The 14,155-nt window shown below is 40.9% G+C and overlaps 1 long non-coding RNA gene across 1 annotated transcript; it reads right to left on the bottom strand.

The window, feature by feature from the left end:
* Positions 1–6,958: 6,958 nt before the first annotated feature.
* On the bottom strand, positions 6,959–7,741 carry LOC111594599. Its single transcript, XR_002751133.2, has 3 exons — positions 7,624–7,741; positions 7,260–7,422; positions 6,959–7,207 (listed from the first exon to the last, which is right to left on the bottom strand). It is a non-coding gene; the product is annotated as an uncharacterized LOC111594599 (long non-coding RNA).
* Positions 7,742–14,155: the final 6,414 nt, after the last annotated feature.

Raw genomic sequence — 14,155 nt, 5'->3', positions numbered from 1 at the left:
CTAATTCTTAGTTTAACATTTGCCCATTTCTCTAATATTTTCTCCTTATTTAATACATTTATTTATAATTTCCATTTATTCCACTCGATGGATTAGACTTGATTAAAGCTGTTCATTTCAGTTGCTTTGAAATATTTGCAAATTTGCTATTTGTGGTTGTGGCGCGTTCAATGCTTTGACTTTGAACTATTTCAGCAGCGACACGCGCGCTCGGCCAGACAAAAGAGACATGTGGGATTCCATACTGATGAAGCACAGACCAGATATAAAATATGTATCAGACAGTTCTCGTCAATTGCATTTTGTTGTGGCTGCGTGTTGAATGCGTGTGGTTGCGTGCTGTCAGCTCTGTGCTGCGAGTGCCGACCAGACCCGGCCACGCCAGCGTAGAGCCTGATCGGGGCCGACCAGTGCAGTGCACAGGAGTCCTCTAAACGGCTATTAGCTACCAACTAAAAGCGCGCGCTGGCCGAGCTCATGCAAAATGCATGACCCAATGACCAGACGCTGCTGGAAGACAAGCGTCTCTGTGGAGCTGGCCAAGTGTTTGTGTTTGTGTTTGTGGCCAATCAAAGCGGGCAAGACTCTGCCTGGCCTGGCTGTTCGTATGGCTCCTTTGGCTGGCTTTCTGGCTGCTTAGTTTATGCGTCATTTAAATTAATCACGAAATGTGTTGAAAACTTTGGCCATATTGTGTGAAATGTGTGTGCGTGTGAGTGTAGTGTGTGTGAGTGTGTGCGCAGCGTGTGTTAATTAATTGACGCACACACATATTTGATTGTGGGCCAAGATTTATAAACAACACATTAGCGGTCTGTGTCGCTTCACTGAACACGTTTCCAAATGCTTTTCAATACATGTACAATTGTGTGTGTATGTGTGTGTGTGTGTGTGTGTGTCCACATGTCCAGACTTGGCTCTTTACGCTCTAATTTCGTTCAAATGTGCTGCGTTGGCTCGTGCCCAAACAAAAGGCCAAACAAACCTCGTCACGGAAGTGGACAAGCGCGACACACACACTTGTGCACACTCACACACACACACACACACACCCACACATACAACTCACAATCAGACAGAGTACAGGAAGTGTTGGCATACAGCGAAGAGTGGGGGCAATTGCCTGCTTGCCACAATTTGACGGCGAAAGTAGCAAAACGAGTAAACTACATTGCTCATGCCCGTTGATGAGGTGCCAATAGCTATAGACTACATCCTGCCTGGCTTGCACTGTGGGGTAAGCAGACACCTTTTGTGACATTTATCAAGAAGAGGATACAGCGAAAAACTGTAAAAATTGAATAGCCCAGGCTTTACATAATGTGACTTAAGCAATCACAAAAATAAATATACTTTAAATAATCTTAAGATATTCCCAAAGTTCTTTAGTCTCACCTGTGTTCTCTGCACCTGTAAGCCAACAAACTAGTAATCAAATTGTTCTTCTTGGCATCATGGCTTGTATGCCTTGCATACCTCGTCGCATGCTCCATTCAATCCATTAGAAGCTGCTCCTGAGTTGCCATACCCCAAAGGCACTGTCAACACCTGTCATCCACGCACAATGGCAATGCTGTGCTCTGGAACAGGCTGTTGTTTAACGCAACTAAAAGTTGGATAAATGCATTAGAAATGCAAAAGTTCTTCAAGAAATTAATTGCAAGCGGAAAATTAAATTTTCGCTTAAATAGTTAAACAAGTGCCAAACAACATTAAGTCATCAAGTTGGGCGTGTTTTCATATAGTAAATACACATATATAGATATATATACATATATATATATATATACATATATAAATATATAAATTAAAATATTTAAATACTTAATTAAAACATGCCCTACTTGGTGAATATATTTATATGCTCTTTTAAGTTCCACACACTCTGCCACTGCTAAAGCTCTGTTATTTAATACATGAAGTCTGAGCTAAGAGGTCATTGACTGCTGTCAGCTTCATTATAAAATTCAGTTAAATAATAAACAGCTTGATTTCAATATAAAAGTCTTTCACTGTAGTAGCATAAGTCTTTTCTTATTGCAAATAATTAATAAATACATGCAGTGCTTATTTAACAGCTGTTAATTTAACAGCAGCGAGCTATGTAAGCAATAAAATGTAATTGCATTTAATAGCAACATTTTGCTTGAGAAACTTACTGATGCGCCCATTGTATTTGACTGTGGATAGCTCAAAACGCGATATGTCCGCAACGCTGTACAAATATCGCTGCCATGGCAGCCATCACTCCGCACCGCCCACATCCGCCAAGCACTTGTACAGTATTATTTACTGCAGCAGCAGCAGCGGCGGCGGCAGCTTCTCTTTCGACTGTGCCGCATGCCTTGGCTGGCTAGTTGGTTGGGCATGTTGCAAGTGTGTGTGTGTGTGGGTGGGTGTGCCATTGCATTGACTGTGTTGGCAATGGTAATTCTGTAAAATGCGCTCCTCCTGCATAATGAGTTACGCAAAAACTACTCCTGGGGCATCTATTTGGACTGCCTTTGTGCGCATTGGCTGTGGGTGTCGCATTTGCCTGGGAATGATGTGCGCTATACGATTTGCATTGATTACACACTCACACACACACACACACACACACGCACTGAGGCACAGGATACTTATGCATACGTATGTTAATGCGAACCAAAAATGTGCCGTTGGTTATCTTTTGTTAGCCATTGCGCGGCTCTAATTGAAATCTTTGCTGCACCTGAGCTTAATTATGCAGCTCTTGCTGCTTTTGTTTAGCGAGTTTCAGGCCTCATTAGTTCAGCTAGCGTGCAGTGCATCGGTTAACTATTCCAATTGCACTAATCGTATTCAGAGCACTGTCAAGTCTATCAGATTCGATTCGTAATGCTTATTGAATTGGCTCAGATATGTTTCAATTTTAGCTGTAACTGAAGTATCTAAATTGTTGAGATTAGTCAAGTTAGTTAACTAGTTGTGTAAGCAGTAAGTTTTGCTTTAAACTAAATGCTTAAGCTAACTAAGCTAACTAATCTGATACTTTGTGCTGGTTGCAAATGGCTATATCGCTTTAGCTGATTATTTCTAAGGAATATCTTAATATTCTTCGAGTTTTCAATTTATTTTGAAGCTGTGTTCAAAGCTCAGTGGAACTGCTTACCTTGAGACTTAGCTTGAGATCTTCGTTTCTATCAGCAAGAAAATGATCATTTGTTATAAATAGTTGCTGAGTCTTCGCATAAGATTTCTTGCAATTAAAACCCAGCAACAAGCTGTCAACTAAATACTAAATACTCATATACAAAAGTTCTCCAGTTGTTAGTATGGAAGAGAGTCTATGAGATCTCAGCAAAAAATTTCATCCCTACAAAATCCATATTAATTTTGCCATCTGCCTCAGACATGTCAGCTGAGTGCCGCATAAGAAACTCACAGCTCTCAAAAAACTTCAGCATAAACTTGGTCGAAAACAAAATAAGCAAGTAAGTAACATATCACCATAACTGAACTATAAACTGAACTTGCCACAAGACTCCGTCACAATAAAAGATACGAAAGACTTTACACATCACACAAACTGTTAGCTCAGAATAACACATTTAGTTTCTTATCATCCAGAGAAAACTCAACTATAAAATGCTCACTAAAAGTTAGCTAGAAAAAATACTTAATGCAAAAGACTAAAAAAGAAGCAATAAGAATCTTTTTGCCAGCTCAAAAGCCTAGGTAGCCTGTACCTGCACACTGCCAACAAGCTTAAATAATTTTAAAAAAATTTATAAATTTATCCGAGAGTCTGTATGAGCTCTGCAGCATTTCATGACTCTTGTTAGTAATTTTATAAATATTTATCATATATCTCTAACTATTCCAACTGCAATATTCAGTAAAACCTGACAAAATTTCTCTCACATTTTCTTTTCTGTGCTAAACACTTTGATATGGTGTTAATTTAATAATCCCAGCCTTCACGGCCTGCTTATCTAAGATTAAGGCTTATTAATTTATTGTCTTTTGCATGCATATGCCGCACACGTTTTTATCACCTGCTGGCGGCGGCAACGATAATAACCAGCTATTAGTTGCTTTATAGTTGCAAAATTGCTGTTAATATGCGTCCGTTCAGCTCTCCTGCAATCTAACTAGAACTATGAAGGCCGGTGTAACAGCTGTCATTTATGGTGTAATTATGGTTTTTATTACATCAAGCCAGCACACTCTATGCACCAATACATGCTCATATTGACACCCACACGCACACACGCACATACACGTAGCCCAACACATATGTGTTCAGCTGTCGTTGTCAGCAGCGGACCATAAAGTCGATTGATATTGGCATGACCGCTTGGCTAGGATTCGAGTACTCGGAATACACGAGTAGACTTACAGCTATATATATACATGTGTATGTGTATGTGTGTGTGTGTGTGTTTGTGTGTGCAGCTTCGAGTGGTGCATTTTGCTGGTGCTCTTTCTGCGTTTGGTTTTTGGTCGTTCATCTGCTTTATTGGCCACTTGCTTTAAATTGTAAATCCTTCAGTCAGAAGCCAAGTCAAAAGTCATATGACAGCAGTTTCCACTGACTGTTACTGCCTCTATCTCTATCACTTCTTATCGCCCTGTCCTGCTCTAGCACCCACTGTCAGCACTTGCTTGCCGTCTCTTTCTGCGTTGGCTGGCAGTGTCGTAATTGATTCGTGTTAACTCTTGACTGGCAATAGACGGAGCATGCCAAGCAAATGTGGCTCGCAGTTATCCTGCGACTGGCTTTCTCTCTTTGAATGCATATGTGTGTGTGTGTGTGTGTGTGAGTGCTGGGCTATGTCCTGGGCTGCCTTTGTGCGGGACACATTTGCTGTCATAGATCATGCACTTGGTTAAATCAAAAATTCTTGCTGTCAACTTGCGTTTTAACACACGAATGAGTGCAGTCAATGCTCCTGCCGACTGCTATCTCTTTCCCTCCTGATCAACTTCACTCACACACACACACACACTATTCGCTCAGCCATTGCCTGCTAAGAGCTTTAGCTCGTTTTTGACTGAAATTTGAATTTCATTACGTGCAAACCTCGAAGTGTAGCTTAATTACATTAAATTGCTGTTAGCCAACCTCAAAACGTCAATAACGTATCCATGCATCCATGAATTTGTATGAACTGTCGCGCACTAACCCAGTTCAAGTCGAAATAAGTACAAGTGCTTTCGTGTTGTCGAAGCGCGACTGTGAAATACCCTGTTTTGCTGAGCTAGATTTTGATATTATGAAAATGGAATTTAGAATAACTTACTTGTTAATAATCGTTCAGTATGAGTTTTGTCAGGATTTAATTTTGCATAAAAATTAACTTTAAGAGTTTTATTATTCTCTTCGAAGATGGGTGAGTCTTATTTAAAGTAGTAAAAAATTAGTTGATCTCTGCTTAATAGCAAATGATATTATTTAAGCGGTTGCTACTAGAAACTTGTGCTAAAAAATGTTGAATTGATGTGGGCTGAGAAGTTTTTTGTTTGGTAAGCAGGCGAATACATGCTCTACTTGAGTGACTGAATGAAATTATAGACACTATTAGAAAGTTAATTAACAGAATATAATTTTAATATAATTTAATAATAATTTTTAATAAGTTCTAGTAGATAATTAATTAACAGAAAATGATTTTTTATTCAAAGAAATTCAATTTAAAGCAATAAATAAAGCAAACTGCCATTATAGATTGCAAGATAAGGAGCTTAGGAAGTTAGGGCTGTCTGCTATGCTCCTGGCTCTACAGTCTATACAATCATAACAATCTAACCAACGTGCCAAAGGTCAATAATTATAGTTCCTTCGCCTGCTCTGTTACACAAATTAAGCATATACCCTTATACATTATCAAGTATTCCAGGGTATTTACAAAGAAAAATTGAGAATAATAAATGCGCGTACTCTCGCTCTCGCTCTCTCTCTCTCTCTCTCTTCTCTCTTTCTTCCGTGCCCATCTCATAATTTCGGCTCAAACTGTTTTGTAACTTGAGCTATCTTGTTTGTGGGTGTGTGCATGAGTGTGTGTGTGTGTGAAGGGAGACACTCTTCAGCTTCTCTTTTTATTTTTTTGGCAGCGTTTCGGCTTACCTCAGTGGCAGGCAACAGAATATGGTAACTAACGATGATTGAACGCTTTTCGGTTGCCCGGTTTTGCGCGCAGATACAAAAAAGCCTGCTGCATCCACGTAGCTGCGACGCATGCCACAAATTGTTGATGCCGCATGTATGTAGATCGCACACTTGTACATGTTAACAAAGCGACCCTTGAAGACTCGACACATCCACACACACACACACACGCACACACACACATACACACATACACACAGTTGCAGTTGTGTAAAGTTTTGCATGCATTTGGCGCATTTAACGGCTTAACGTCATAAGCTTTGGCGCTACATACGCGCTGACAGATGAATTTCACATGCGTGTGTGTGTGAGTGTGTGTGTGTGTATGTATCTTCGTGTGTGTTAAGCTTTTATGCTCTGTGGTGTGTTTTTTGATGCTTGACAATCCGCTACAGTTGCTGCTGCTGCTGCTGCTGCTGTCAGCGTCTTCCATCTGCTGGCAAACATTTTCCAAGTACTATTGCTATTTGTGAATGGCAAAAGAGTCGGGCAGGCAGAGAGAGAGAGAGTGAGTGAGTGGGTGTTGAGGTATTTGGAGGGCGTGGCACTGTATCTAAAGTTGCAGTGCAGCTGAATTGACGCGTATCCATCAATATGATTAAAAATGCTTCAAACTGAAGTTTTCACTGCAAAGAGAAGCCTATGCCACATGCATCTACATATAATTATCTACAAATTGAAAATATTTGTCGGATACAGTTTGAATCTATTGATTTAGACCGCAATTTAATGGCGCAATATTTTGGGTAAATCCAAATATCGACACGTTTATCCGTGTCGAGCGCGGGTATGTGAAAAGTCTCGGCTCTAAAACATTTTGTGTGCTTAAATTATTTATTTGACTTAAATATATAAAAATGTGTCATGCCCAAATATGTGAGTGGGTATACGCTCACACGCTTACATTCGTATATTTTGTGCTTTATTTATATATTTCTTTTATCAACATATTTTGTGCCATGTGAAACATTTTAACGGGCATTTGCTTTCGGACTGTAACTGTGTGTGTGGGATTTTCCTGTTTTTTGGCTAGGGTTATGGGCCGCCTTTTGCCTTCCCGCCAACATGCTGCTGCTGTGTGATGATTTAGCGTGCGCAATCAAAGTGATGTGTATAACAAATTTACCGTTATTTATGCATACAAAAATTGCACGGCAATTAACTTTCGTTTGGCAGGGTTGGTTCGCTCGCTCGTCTGGGCTCTCTAGCAGAACATATTGATAAAGGGTATATATAAAAATGTACAGCAATCAAAGCAGTCGACGGGTCGCAGAGCAGTCACCATGTAACTAAAATGTTAAGCAAATAATTTATATATATTTAGGATTAAATGGCTTTACTTTAAGAATTGTTTTAAAAATTTTACTAAATTTTGTTTCGCTGGAAAAACGCTTTAGTTTGAGCTGTAAGTCAAGTTAAAATTTTTATTTTCATTTATTTTATATTTAGCATTTTTTTAGAGTCGTACCAAGCAGCAAGACTTTACTTACATTAAATATTTTTCTTCTGCATTGCCAGATAAAAACTTTGTCAACTTTAACATGATAAATACATCATCAAGTTTAAAAGTTGGTTAATTCTTTTAGTTATATATTTATGAGCAGAATTTCTTAGAAATCATCTTTAGATTGATTTAAGTCTTTTATTTATTTATGAGGAATATTTCTTAGAAATCCCATTTAAATGAAATTAAATCTTTTATTTATTTGTTAGGCATTGGTAAATTATTTTTAAGCAGCACTGACTACTGCTGCTTTGTTAACTTATTTCACATGTTTCAAAAAACATATTTATGATAATATTCAAACTATGAATTGATGCGAAATAAAATGAAAAATTTCAATAAACAATTTTATTGACAAGCGCAGACTTCTTTTAAATAAGAAAATCGTTGTTTTCATTAATGATAATAATTAGATAAAAATGATAAATTTAGTTCCTTAATCACAATGTTGCGGAAAGTCGAAATTAGCTTAATTTTTAATTAAGCTTTGCGTGTTTGCAGTTTGATAGAGGCATTTGCCAGTTAGCTGGCTGCAGCTGTTCCCAGGTATATTTTTAATTGTCGCCCATTGGCCGTTACATAGCTTATTACACCCTTTGAGAGTGCTTCGCTCAATGGATATAAATTGTGCAATGTCCGGCGTTTAAAAATGCCATGTTGCATATTGACGGTCTCACCCTCGAGCAGTAGCTTTTGCATGTTGAACAAATATCGACAGCAGCAGCAGCTGCTGCCCACACACTGCCGCCTGCCGCTCCTCTAACTGTCCCGCACTTCTTGCAGCTCATACATATTATTGGTTTAGTCACATTTGCATGTGTAACTGCGATTTACACTGCGCAAAAAAGAGAAGAGGAATACACTAATCGGAACGTAGCGAATTTAGCTGTGGGGATTGGGTCACATGGGTGTAGATCATAATTGCGTGTCGCGACTGTTTGTTCATCTGATTTTTTAGTAAAATATGAACAGTTAACAGGCGACAATAAAACGACTCAATTAGTGCTTGTGCTCGACGATAAATCATTGAGGAAGCAAAATACCTAGAGAGAGAGAGTGAAAATAAGTAGAAATTTGAGACTTTTTAATTGATGGCAACCAATTAGAAGCATGGTAAAAGGTATTTCTCAGAATCATTTTCTTTGCCCAGTTTGCTTTTTTCTGGCCCCAATCAATTTGGCATTAACGTATTTCAGCCAGCTTTTGCTTGTGGCTCGCCATTCACTAATTGCTAAAACAATGCACAACACTTATAATTTCCATTTCCATTTCTCTCTCTCTCCTTCTCTGTTTCTCTTAGACTCTCTCCTTCTGTGGCTATTGGCAATTTGAAATTTGCTTCATTTCGTTTGCAGAAGTGTTCAATTAAAAGTGAAGCACTAAGGCAGATTGAGTTGATTTGTTTGCACAACGTGTTGCCGCCGGTTGGCCAGGTTTGAAAGCGATCAAGTTGAGCTCTCTGCTGCTTGCTGCTCCAGGTATGCTCGATGGCAGTCGAAATTCCAGCACAGACCCTGCAGTCATCCAGTCAGGCTACTGGGCCCCACATGCTGGAAGCTCTGCATGTCATCAGCTAACGAAATTTGCAACCAAGCAGTGCTGATCCCGTTCCTACAGCTTGATGATGATGAAATAGCGTGCACACAGATACTACACCAACTGGCGGCGCATTGTGTGCCACAGCTAGGGCGTGTGTGTGTCTGTGAGGCATGCCAGAAAGGAATGTGCAACAGAAACCAAAAATATGCGATATAATTCCAAAGCACAATACCATGAAGTACATCATCAGTGCAGATTTATGGTTGACTGCTAGAATAGGTCAGCAGCCGCATTTATTGAAGAAGCAGCAAACGCCAAGCGCCTGCCACATGGTGACGCCACACACGGACCCACACACACATGGAGTAACTGGAGCAGAGGTGCTACCGTTGCAACGGGGCGTTTGCAAAATTACATGCACATGCCTAGCCGAGCCATGCCAAGCCATGCCATGCCATGCCATGCCTTTGCTCTATGCCAGAGCATCATTGCCATCATGTTGCATGGCAAGCCCACCTACATACATATATATGTGGCACGCCCACGCGCACGAACGCGCCTTGCCTTGCCTCGCCGTCGACATCAGCGCCACACGTTGCGGATGCGCGATGGCTTTGTTGCCTTTCGTTGCTTTGCTTTTGGAGCACTAGAAAATATTGAAATCTCACTGACTGACGCCGCATCTCTAATGACGTGTGTTTGAAATGAAATATTCATATGTGCGGCTCGAATGGGCGGTGGTTGGGTTAGGTGGTTTGGCCAGAACAAGGGCCGGGCACAGGCCTCGCTCCACAGCTTCTGCTGGCAGGTCTTTAAAGTGTCACCAAGTAAGGGCACGCAGCAAAATGCAAATCTCAAACTCAAATCGCTGGGCATTAGGTTAATGGGCAGCCCAACTGGCGCTCGTTGAGCCCAAGTCTGGGCGAGCCAAGTCCTGGGTCGCCAGCCCAGAGGCCCTACATACTATTATCGTTAAACGTCATCAGCAATGTCTTAACTTAAATTTTCGTTGGCCAAATGCTGATTTGTAATTCAAAACCTGTTTGCCGTCTTCGCCTGGACCCCGGTACGAAACATATGTTACGAATTATAAGGAATTAGATTCATAATAAAATAAAGCAGCCACCGTCAAGCTGTAATCAAAACAAAACATTTCGTTTGTACCATTTCCACTTTTCGTCTGCCCTCCGGCCACGACCACGCCCACTCACGCACGCACGCACACACAGCCGGGATCTCGGGACATCTGGGCCAGCCAGCAATCAGTGCACAATGTGTCCATGGTTTTTGCTAAATTCCAGCCAATTCAGACCAGCCTCAGTAGCAATAGCAACAGCCAAAGCCACAGCAGCATCCCATCAGGTGAAATTTGATTAGGGTCGTAAGGGCAATGATTGAGAAAACGTGATCAAATATGTTGCCATAAATGTTTAAATGTTGCTATAGTTTTGCTGCCCTCCGCACCCACTGTCATCGTCGTTGCCATTGTCCGAGCCACTGCGAAGTGGAGCGACAGTGCATATGAAAAGTAAAAACTCGGGTTTATTATGCTGATGACTTTTAGCTCTGATTATTATCGTTTGCCATTTAATACTTGTCGTCGCTATTTCGTTAACATTTGGGCTCTGTTCCTTAATGATACACTGAGCTCTTTCATGCGGGCGGGTTAGGTTTTCAAAATGTTCTGTACCGTAATACTCAGGTGCTCCAAAAACATGAAAATTAAGTACTTTAAACTGAAACTTTATTAATTTTATAAACAACTTTAATTTCATAAATATTTGAATTAAAAAATATATGCATTATATTATTTTTCTGATCAGTGCAAGGATAAAATCATGTGGCTAATTTAATTCGAACTCATTTTTAGTTTTAGAGTTCTCCATTAACTTTAAAGTGTTTTTACATAAGTTTCTAAGCGTCTTAAGATAATTAGAATCGTTATCTGGTGACTTCTTTAAGTGCAATGTTTTTTGTATACGTCTCTCTAGCAGATGATGACTTTGGGGTTGGGGAGGCTGGGATTAAGTTGGATAAAACCAAAATTTTATAAGAATATAGCAAAGCATTTGGAGGTCTTTTCTCTATCTCTCAGTCTCTGCTTTTATTTTTCCTTCTTATTCTCTGTGTATCTCTCTGTCTCTCTTTCTGTCGTTCTGTCGCTCGCTCTCTATTTATGTCTGTGCCTTAATAACTCTCTCTCTCTCTCTATGTCTCTCTCTCTCTCTGTATGTCTCTCTCCCTTTCTCTGTATGTCTCTCTCTATTTAGGTCTCTCTCTATGTATCTATCTGCCTCGCCCTCTCTTGTCTCCCTCTCTCTGTGCCTCTTTTCCTTTCTCTCTCTTACTCTCTCTATCTCACTTTCTGTTTCTCTCTCTCTCTTTCTATGTCTCTCTCTCATTCTCTGTTTGTCTCTCTCTGTTTCTCTGTATGTCTCTGTTTCTCTGTATGTCTCTCTCTATCTATGTCTCTCTCTATGTGTCTATCTGCCTCTCCCTGTCTTGTCTCCCTCTCTTTCTTGTCTCCCTCTCGCTCTGTGCCTCTATATCTTTCTCTCTCTCTCTCTCTCTCTCTCTCTCTCTCTCTCTCTCTCTCTCTCTCTCTCTCTCTCTCTCTCTCTCTCTCTCTCTCTCTCTCTCTCTCTCTCTCTCTCTCTCTCTCTCTCTCTCTCTCTCTCTCTCTCTCTCTATGTCTCTCTCTCTCTTATTCTCTATTTGTCTCTCTCTGTTTCTCTGTATGTCTCTCTCTATCTTCCTCTTGGTCTCCCTCTCTCTTTCTAGTATTTTTTTCTTCTTGGTATCTATATCTCCTCCTCACGTTCTCTCGATCTTTCTCTCATTATTTTTATCGCTCTCATATTATCTCTTTTTTTGTCGCTACTTCTATTTCTCTCTCTCTCTCACGTGCCCACTCGCTGCCTCTATCTTGCCTCTCCTTAAGTCCATAGAAATTAATATTTATATTCAACAAATGGCTTAGCTATAGAAATGCGTTTCATTTGGCAAATGCCCGCCTGCATACTTATGCATATTGGGAGCTTGTTATTTCTAGTTTGCTTCTTATGCTGTGGTATAAATATTAAATGGTTGGAGCTTAAGGCACGCTAAGTTAATTGATACAAGAAATAGTTAGGGCTTTAGCAAATTCACCTAGCCAATTCAATTCGCAAATGTAAACATCAAGCGGTCATATTAATTGAGAAACATAAACATGTGGTGCACACACACATACACATATACACACACATTTATATGCAAAGCAAATACATAAGTATGCGCTGCCCGATTGGCATTGGAAGGCTTCGAGCCATTTGGTTTGGGTTTCTATAATTTGTTGGTTAATTTGTGAATAGCTAACGACCGCAAAATTTGCTTGTGGTTTGACTTGTCCTCACACACTCCGACCCACCCACCCAGACACACACACGCGTGTACTTAAGTGCCTGGCATTATAATGTGAGGGATCGTTGCATAATTGCATTAAACAATTGCTGGTTAAAGTAGCTTATGTCTTAAGCTATGCCAGCGAGCAATCGTGAAATTGTGAAACGGATGCTATGCATAATATAATGTGAGAATGGGATTAATTTATGATATCATAATTAAACCAATTAGATCGCTACGACGTTTCATAATCATTGCAATCGGCAGAGCTTTGAGCGTTTGCCTGGCACGGCTTTTGTCGCCGCGCATAAGCGCATTTGCATAACTTAAGCTCAGCCCCCACGACGCCCCTTTCGCCACCCGTTGCCCAGCCACACTGTAAGCTCCTCTTCTTGCGGGCCTGACGCTACGCAGCTTCGTTTTTATGGCCGACGCATTTGGGGCGCCATCATTTCTAATTTATAAACCTAATGCGACGCAGTTGCAACGGCGGCGAATCGAGCAGACGGCGGGAATGGAGGGATGCTGCAACTGCAGCAGCAGCAGCAGCAGCAGCAGCATTGTCTACAGTCTCCGCTATTTAAGATCATTTAATATGCAAGTGTCTTTTGTTCGTGGCGCGTTTGCTGTCATATTTATTTTTCATTTGAGTGCAGGCACTGAAATAAAACTTTGCCATTTGGCCAAAACAAAGGCTCGAATGTCGCGCAACTCGGACGCACGTCAGCTGGCTGCCTTCTTAGGCGCCGTCTTGCCCCCAACCCGTCTATGCCAATTGGCACAAAAAGTACATACATTTTCTTAAAATGTTATTGTTGCTGTTGCCGCTGCTGCAGCTTCCTGGGAAATTGTAAATTATTTAGCGTGTCGCCGGGGCAGGACATTGCTGGCAGAAGTGAAAGGGGCAGGGGCTGCCCGCGAATGCAGCGCCTGAATAATTGAATAGACTTTCTTGCGTAATAAATGCTTTTTACTCTAGTCTGACAAGCCCAACGCCAAGGCGGGTGAAAGTTTTTGCCACTCAACAGCAGCAGCAGCAGCAACAGCAACAGCAACAGCCAAAGCAAGGGCAGAAAATGTAGAACTTTTCTATTTTCTATTCACACGTATTTCTACAATTTCTTCAGCTTGTTTTTATCCAGGATTGTGTGCAGGCGGCTTATTAGCTAATCAGTTACCGATCATGCCACCTGTCAGGCACTTGACATGCATTTTTTATCGGCGTACTTGAGGCACGTGTTTCATCTACATTAAATTTCGATTAAGGCTGCGAATGGCGGAAGCGTAAAATTCAACCAATTAGGCACTGCTTTAAGCTTCAAATGCTCGAAGAAACCTGTAGAAGTGGCTGCGGTGGAGGCGTGGTTGGGTGGTTGAGGGCGGCGGGGTTTATTATGCGTGGGCCTGGGCTTGGTCTTGTGGCCAGCAAGGTTTTTCACTTGCCAGCTTTTTGCTTGCGAGAAAAACTTTATGCTGTCGACGTATTACGTTCCCGGCGTAAAAATAAAAATTAATTCGTACTGCGCACTCGGCGAGTCTGCTCTGCCAATTCATGCACAATAAATGCGTCGTGCTGTAGATAAACTTTGCCTGTT

This window comes from Drosophila hydei, unplaced genomic scaffold (assembly GCF_003285905.1).
Source record: "Drosophila hydei strain 15085-1641.00,03,60 unplaced genomic scaffold, DhydRS2 tig00008119-arrow-pilon, whole genome shotgun sequence".
NCBI lineage: Eukaryota > Metazoa > Arthropoda > Insecta > Diptera > Drosophilidae > Drosophila > Drosophila hydei.
The sequence above is the reverse complement of the archived record's forward strand: the minus strand, read 5'-3'. Positions and strand labels throughout refer to the sequence as shown.